The sequence below is a fragment of the Thunnus thynnus genome, chromosome 9 (genome assembly GCF_963924715.1).
Source record: "Thunnus thynnus chromosome 9, fThuThy2.1, whole genome shotgun sequence".
In the NCBI taxonomy this organism is placed as follows: Eukaryota; Metazoa; Chordata; class Actinopteri; order Scombriformes; family Scombridae; genus Thunnus; species Thunnus thynnus.
In genome coordinates, this window is record NC_089525.1 from 24364421 (window position 1) to 24373325 (window position 8905).

Sequence of the window (8905 nt, forward strand, 5' to 3'; positions counted from 1 at the left end):
CAAAACGTCTTGTGTTGGAGTAGTATTTTAGGTGGGTTGCCTCCTATAGTGTCTTTTTCAATGACTTCTAACACCATGACTCTCAGTGTATTGGGGTTGCCACGTCGCGTTCGCACATAATGTGAAACCATAGCATAATCAACATTTTTTGTGCTTATTTTCTGCATTTTTCTGTTCAGCAATTCTGTCTTTTAGTCCTCTTTATGTTCATCCTAAATAGAAACAATCACAGGGGCACTCCAGTCAATAAACAACATGTGTAGTGTTGCAATTGGCAAAGTGTCTCATTTGATATGTGTAAGATGTACTCCCATCTTAAAAATGATTGGTTTTCACAACATTATCATGATGATTACAACTCCCACATTTAAAAATTCCAGCTAGTGTAATGGGTAGCTCGGTTAGCAGTAAACTAATCGTAGAAAAAGCAAATCACAAAATCACCATGTAATGAATAGAGTACCTACAGACGACGCTCAAACAAGGGCATTTAGGGAGAAGATAGATATTTTGTCAATACTTGTTTGGTCACCTTTCTGGTAGGACTGAGTATGTTTCACTGGGAGGATGCAGGTCTAGACCGCTCCCTGTCACCTGTGGTGTTCCGCAAAGATCAGTTCTTGGCCCCATCCTGTTTACTCTCTACATGCTCCCCCTTGGACATCTCATGATCAGACACGGGATGTCTTTCCATTGCTATGCTGATGATACCCAGCTGTACATCAAAACTGCCCCAAGCCCTTCTGCAGCCATGTAATGCCTCAGCATTTGTCTTAAGGAGATAAAGACTGGATGAGCAGAATATTCCTCCAGTTGAAAAGCAGCAAAATTGCAGCTCTCCTTATTGGCTCTCCACACCAGATTCAGTCATCCCCCATACATCATCTCACCTGACAGCCAGGACATCCCCCTTTCCTCCTCAGTCACTAATCTGGGTGTTAGGTCTGACCCTCAGCTCACTTTTGATGACCATTTAAGACGTCTGTGCAAAACTTCTTTCTACCCTCTCAGAAATCTCTCTAAACTCTGCCCCTCTCTAACCCTGTAAGATGCAGAAAAACTTGTTCTGACCTTTATCTCCTCAAGACTGCACTACGGCATTGCACTCTTAACAGGGATCCCTGGCAGGAGCATCCAGAGGCTCCAGTACATTCAGAACAGTGCTGCCAGATGAGAGTGCGAATACACGAACATATAACACCAATTCTTTTTTCACCGCACTGGCTCCCTGTCTCCTTAAGGGTTGACTACAAAGTCTTGTTACTCTTTCTTAATTTCTTAATTTTCTTAATTAATCACAGAGAAACTCTCCCTCTGACAGTTTTCTAGTATCAAACTTTCTAGCATCAAACTTTCTAGTATCAAACTCTGCACATAAATAATTTTGCACAGTAAAGTTCAAACATCCAACTGTAACAATAAGTAAAATACATTTTTGAGTGGAGGAGGACTTTGAGTTAAATTTATTTTAGTTATGAAAAACATATGGGTCAAATTACTTATAATCCTGTGTTTTGTTCCTCTGTCTTTGTCTAGCTCATTGAGTCTGGACTGTGACACAAGCTGGTGTTCCTATCAAAAACCCCAAAGACCAGAGGTCCAGCTTCACCCTGTGTCTACACAGTAAACGTAGCATGAGCAGCAGCAGCAGTGAGTGCTCCATCTGTGTCTACACTGGAGGCGTTCAGGTGATGCGTGTAAAATGGAGGAAAATAGACTTGAAGCATAAATGAACGCTGGTGCAGACAGCTTCATAGATTACATGCGCATGAAAAACATGTCTGACACACTTGCTGTCTAGACACGGGGTTAGGCTGCATTTACACCAAATCTGGCAAAGCAGGAAAAACAGCAGCAGCAACAACAGAGAAAGAGAGAGAGAGAGAGAGAGAGAGTGAGGGAGGGAGGGAGCAAGAGAGAGCAGCAGTGGTCGAGGGAGCTAGAGAAGAGGGGGGCGGCAGTAACAAGAACAAAGCCGTGAGTTCTAAAGCACAAATACACACGCCCACACGTGAACAACAACCAAATATACATAGGCCTATGACAAGTATCAACAGTATGAGCTGGGATGTTTCAACATGGACAACTGACCATCAATGTAGCAGGTTACTGTTAACATATAACTTTAATTATTATGTCATAATGTGTTAAAGAAGTTTGTGATGCTATCTATCCAGATATGCTAACTATCCAGGCTGCTTACAAGATTAGTGAAGCTTATTACTTGTTTACCATTAACCCTGCAGTGTTTTTTTCAGTACAGTTAATGTCAGATTTACCAAGAACCCCCGAACTCTGACCACCTGAACTCAAACAAACACCTACAGGAATGCAGTTTCTTTTACCTGTATTTAGTCATAAGCTCTATTTTCATATTCATATGTCATGGTCACAGGTTGCCATTTGTCATTTGTGATAGGTTGCTAAGCTTCAAGAGGGCAGGTCTTATCTAATATGTGTCTGTCACATATTAGAGAGCAGACACCAGGAGATGAGAGTAGAGATATGGACGTATGAGAATAGCATGCTACTGTTTGAAGCAACTTTTGGTTTAGTTTCTGTCTGCGTCTATTTGTTAATCTAAATGAACTGAAACCAACACTGAACTCAGTGCATCAATAGTGACACAGGAAGAGGGTCACGTAGTCGAGTGAGGCCCAGATCCTGTTGTTGGCAATCAAGGCTTTTAGTATTTTGGAGTGGTAGTAACCGGTACAGCCATAAGACTTAGCAGTGATTGAAACCAAATATTTGCGGTCTTCACATTATCAGGGATTATCATCATTACCATTGAATTGCATAATACACAATGACTGTTACACGCGTAAAACGAAGGAAATACTTCCACAGGCGGTTCAAAACCAGTTTGTCTCATATGTTCCAAGACCGTGGCTATTGTGAAGTGCCTCTACAGACAAAGTACAAATCTTTTGAGCAAACACAGCGTGAGCAGCACATTTAGCAGCAGTAGCAGCAGTGAGTCAACTGTTGTGTCTACACAGGAGGCGTTCAGGTACATGGTGGAGTATAGGTCACCGCTCAGAACACAATACATAATGACTGTAGTTATGTGCCTAAAACAGTAAATACTTCCAACGGGCAGTTCAAAACCAGTTTGTCTCTTATGATCCGAGAATGTGGCGATTGTGGAGCGCCCCGACAGACAAAGCACAAATCTTTGGAGCAAACATACCCACTATGCCTTCCAGACAGACAATAGAAACATTTTAAGAGACTAATACGATTGATCCACTTCATTTTAGGATGCACATTGTTTTATTTTTTAAATGCAGCCCTTATTTTACTTGAAATGAAAAAAGAATATTTATTTACTATCAGAGTATTAATTATTTATAACATCTGTATATAATATAATGTTAGTTCTTTCATGTTGTTGGTGTATATACTCATTCACACCTCACATCAACTGTGTTCATTTTTCTATGCTTTGAATTAGCGGCTGGAAGCCAAGCAATCGGCCCGTTCTGAACAGACACTGCGCTAGTTCATCATTAAACAAGACATTCAGTCAGTCAGTCAAACTTTATTAAACTAGAGGCAAACTACACTGATTGTGATTTTTAAAATAAACACATCATGGCTAAAATTAAGATAGATGAGAATGTAAAAAAGTGTTTGGGAAAGAATAGTGCAGTAAAGGTTAAACGTTGTGTTCTTAATTTAATCATTAGTTTGGTATCTGTTGTCATAATGTATATTTCTTAATTAAGAAGAGAGCACATCTACACAACCACCAATTCATTTTGATGCAATACTTTGGCATGGCATTGAAACAGATGTGGGTCATGGAGGAAATGAATAGACTTAAAAATACAAAATATACACTCTGATAAAAACTCACACAATAAAACAAACATTCATAGATGTGGGACACCTACTCTATAGGTCTATCACCAAGAACTCATTTCCTTAAACATATACAGTATATACATGTATAAATGAAATGGCAAAGGTAAATATAATACATGTTGCAGGTTATTTAACATTCACCAACTCAAGAGCTGAAATGTGTACATCAGTATATCTCCCATACAATGTGCCATATAAACATTATATCAGCATCAAATTTGTGTTTAGACTGTTAATTCAACCTGAGAGCACTGGCATCAGTGTAGATGATATCTTCCTCTGCAGTTTTTCTATCCCTTGTCCTGGATTTGCATTTCTTGCTTGTGAAGGTTGCTGCAGAATAAACCAATGAGTCCTCGTCTCTCTGAGTATAATATAAAACATATAAGAAATATATGTGTCAAAAGTGAAATAGAAGATGTCAAAATTTATTTAGAAAGAAAAACATACTGATAAGCTTTCCAGCTACATTTTATGCTTGTATACTTTACCTGCCAACTTTGCTGAACACCACTGGCTGCAGTATTTGTGTGCAGATCAACTGCAGCTGTATTATAAAATAAAAACACAACATTCATATGAATCATTTGAATCTAATTTTGCCAAATATGTTTGATTAATCAATGTATGAGTGACTTCTCTTACCGTTACAACAGTCACAAGATTTTTTCTTGATTTTCTTGATTGAATAAATGAGAACGACTATAACAATCAGACTGAGAGCCAGAGCAGCACACAGCACAAAGAGAACTGTATTGTCCTGCAAATCACAGATGTTGACTGCTGAAGCAGTATGAAAAGGAGCAAATAATGAAAGTTTAGAATGAATAAAAGTGTAATTAATTATTTTTTAAAATTATTATTTATGTTATTTAATAAGATGTTAAAGTACATTGAGGATACAAACTAGACATAAATAGGGTAATTACCACATTAGATAGTAATATTGTTTGATGCAGTTACCTTCAGTGTTGAGTTTTGTTCCATTTCTACTCAGTGTCTCCCCACATGTGGTCACAGCACAGTAGTGAGTCCCAGCATCAGAGCTGCTGACATTGTTCCTGGAGAAGTTGTAGACGCATTTCTGTAAAGACTGAATGTCAAGACTCTTCTCACTTCGATCATTACTGTTTTCATGAGTATAAATAAAACTGGTGTTAAATTTATCCAAACTGGCACTGAACCAGTAAACACTGTGTTCTTCTAGACATGTTTTGTTTGCCGAGAGGACTGAACACTGGAGAGTCACAGAGTCTCCTGGACGCACTGGATCAGATGGAGGGACTGTAGTGATATCTGTATGTGGTCTTGGTCCTTGGAAATTGAAAAAAGGATAAAAACTTCAAAGATTAATTTATATGTTCAAGTCTGGAAATTTTATGTAAATTACGATAGACGCTTTGATGTATTTACCTTCAACTTTTAGATGTGTTCTTTTCAAAAATATCAACTGTTGTTGTGGTGTTGTCACACAATAGTAAACTCCAGTATCACTAAGCTCTGCTTGAGTAATACGCAGAACAAATTTTTCAGCTTCTGCTCTGGCTGTAATGCGAGGATCATTCTCAGAGCCATATTGTCCTCTGAAGACCTGAGGCACATTTTCAGAAACAAGTTTGAACCAAAATATGGTTCCAGCTGTCTTGCGGGGACATGTCATTGTCACATAACCTCCAACACGAACAGTCTTTGTCTCATAGATCCGATCGTCTGCACATCCTGAGAAGACATTAGACAAGAATCATATACACTGTCTCCTAAGTTACTGTAAGAGGATGACAATACTTTAAATATACTGTATATCTGGAGTAAATCTGACCTTTCTACATATACTTACGCCCAACTCTGTGCATCAGCAGTAAACAAAGTATGATCAGCATTTTCCTGTTAATCCACTTGAGACTGCAGTTAAATCATACTGTATTAGAAGAGGATTCGCCTTAATGTAATCATATCAAGTGGGAGGGAACAATTTCAGAGCAACCTGATTGGCCTCTAACTACATTGATGTTTCACTGTACCACAGTGGAAATAATCTTGACTACCTTTCCAAACACGTGACACAAAACCAGCATGAACCCCTCTCATCTCATATTTGATTCTCATTGTGGGTTTCTACAACTGCCACTTACAGTAAACATGACAGATCTTTTGTTTACAATATCTCTGCTGTAAATATAAGGTACAAAAACAAAGAAAAGTTGTTTTAAATATCATGGCTCTTATTTCACTTGATCTTGATGTGAAATAATCTCCCACTGTCAATATATAGATGGACTTTTCTACTGATAGGCTTGTGTGAAAATGCCATCCAAATTTTTGAAGCCACACACAAATATCTCCAACTTAAATATCATTTTATCCTGTGGGGTCCTGTATCAAGTATATGTGCCCCATTTCCCTTAAAGGGGAATTCCACCAATTTTACACATCAAAATCTGTTTACATGTGTTGGGGAGTACTACTTCATGTGTGAAAAAAGTTTGTATAAAAAGCGTTTTGTGGCTGCAGGGGATGCTTCACAGAGTTTCATAAATTACCTCAAGTAATGTCACTTGAGTCAGCATCAGTTGGGGCTGAAGACTACTAGGTTTGAAAATGAAAAAATTCTCAGGCTGTGGAGTTAGAAAGAAGTGAATTTACCAGGCCTCTGTAGCCAGCTGCTCATCTCTGCTTGAGCCTAGTGGCTAAAGGCTACATTAACCACTACTTGCATAATGCACCCTGATCTGCACAGTCAAGTGAATCAAGTCAATTTGCATTGTGGGTAATGTAGGCATGAGGTTTTGAGAAGGACGACAAATGTATGGAATAAAAACTACGATGTCACTGGTTGTGCTGCATTGGTGCATAAGGTGTGAATTCAAAAGGGGCTCTTCTTCCTGTCCCACTCTCAGTCTGAAGTCTGAGCACAACTGAGCACAACTGTTTGACCTGTTCATCAAGGCAAATGCAATAACATTACATGATTGTATCATCACAACCATTTACAGGAGTAGACAGGGGTTTTTGCTTTTTAATGATAGTTGCTGTGAGAAGATGCCACAAGGATCTGGTTGAGACCATCATTCTTTTGAATGAGACCATTGTGAAGGTGCTGACGCAAGTGGTCTGGCAAAAAAGCTGAACCTGGCTCAACCTTCCAGGGCTGTAAAATCATTCATCATTGCATCACATTACACAAATTCTTGTTGCTTACAAAATTGAAGATACATTTAGTTATCACGCATGGGTCGCAAACATGACGCTGAGTGAAATGTGTCCAAATTAAAGAGAGGGAATGTTGCAAATTTCAGCTTGCATATTGCACACTTTGTGAAATGAGCTCCAGGATTGTATTTCATCATCTCTCTGTTATCTAAAGTAACACACCTGCACTATCCCCCTGCTTTTTTTAATGCAAGGCTTTACCAGCGTTTGAATCCCAATCACTTTGCTTGTAGCAAGCAATGGTGGATCCTGCTCTCGCTGCCTGGACTGGTCTTCACCATCTGTCTGTCAGTCTGTCCCTCTCAGGAGCCAAGTCTCGAGAGATTGGCCCAATGTGGGCAGCGCACCTAACAAGCCGGCCTCCTGCGACAGAGCCCCCCAAACTTGAAGGATGGGCCAGGGCTTGGCTGCCAACATCTGGGTCATCTCTGCTTACCACAGCACTGAATGGCAGTCCAGGGCTATCAGGATGACTGACAGCTGCTCTTGTCTCACTCTTTCCAACAGAGGGGAAATGAGACAAAGAGGAGTAAAGATGTAAAGCAGCCTCCCGGCCAAGGCGCACATGCAAACGCATCCCCTCCCAGGGATGGATCCTCTTGGAGGAGAACCAGAGCGGGCAGTGGGTGTTGTTTGGACTGGAAAACAGGTCCACATCCACTCTCCTGAACCGGTTCCAAACCTGCTGCACCACCTCGGGGTGCAGCCCCCACTCGTTTGCCAGAGGGCTGCCTCTTAACGTGAAGTCGGCACCCCTGAGTGAAACAGACATGACGTCTCCTCTCCTTGGTTTGTGTGTGAGCCTGTTGCTTTACTCCTTAAGGGGGAGATAATGCTGCTGGCCACGCCATCATTAACCCGAGAAATAAGCTGTGTGTGCTGGTCCCATGAGGGATGACGACAAGATCAGCGGGAGACAGTGTTGACACTAAGTAGACATGTAGTGTCCTCTCCCCGCCCAATGAGTGTGCACAAAGCTTTATTCCTCAGTGAAGAGGTAACATTGCTAGATGCATCACCATTAGATGCATCACCGTTAGACTCATCACCATTAGCTGGAGAGATGAGCTGTGCTAGCTGGTCTAATTGATGATGCCAGGGAGCACAGTGAGAGACAGATCTGCTTCTCTGTGTCACTGTGTCGGGTGGGATGTGTTTCTTTCTCACAACATCGTGCCTAACATAGCACTCGTGCATGGTCTTGGCGCTGAGCTTTTCCCGGATAGCATAGCACGTAGTTGAATGAGGCCGCCCCCCATCTGCTTCCCTAACGGTGGGAAGAGAGGCAGGGGTGCCAGCTGAACGAGTGCTTTCTGCACTCGTTCAGAGGCTGTGCACTCTTACACAGCCTCTGTGATGAGCTGAATGAAGCAGGCTGGGCCGCTATCATCACAGTGTCATGGAGGGCCTGAGAGGTGGTAGAGGGAAGGGTGGAGGATTTTGCTCTTTGATGGAAAATGTCATTTGCTTTATTAAAACATTTTCAACACAGCAGAACACATGAACATGAACAGTGGTGGGAGGGGCCAGTGAACTCCACTGACACATTCAGGTGGGGTGCTGTTGAACATAACCCGTGCTGATATGATGCTCTCTCCCACTAACAGTCACTACAGTGCTGCTGCTCTCCCTACATGCAGGGCTTCTGCGTGGGACTGTCGGCGTTTTTCATTCTGGCATGGGCCGCTCCACGGTTACGGACAGCAGAGGGAAGGAGGGAACAGAAAGGGGAGGGAAGGGAGATGAAAGGAAGGGAAGGAGTGGCTACCAAGTCAAAGTTGACTTAATCCATATGTACACATGATAATTCACCAATCTCTCTGTC

The 8905-nt window shown here is 41.3% G+C and overlaps 1 long non-coding RNA gene across 1 annotated transcript; it reads right to left on the bottom strand.

Moving 5' to 3' along the window:
- Window positions 1-3640: 3640 nt before the first annotated feature.
- Window positions 3641-4649, bottom strand: LOC137188785 (uncharacterized). Its single transcript, XR_010929517.1, has 3 exons — window positions 4516-4649; window positions 4362-4417; window positions 3641-4234 (listed from the first exon to the last, which is right to left on the bottom strand). It is a non-coding gene; the product is annotated as an uncharacterized lncRNA (long non-coding RNA).
- Window positions 4650-8905: the final 4256 nt, after the last annotated feature.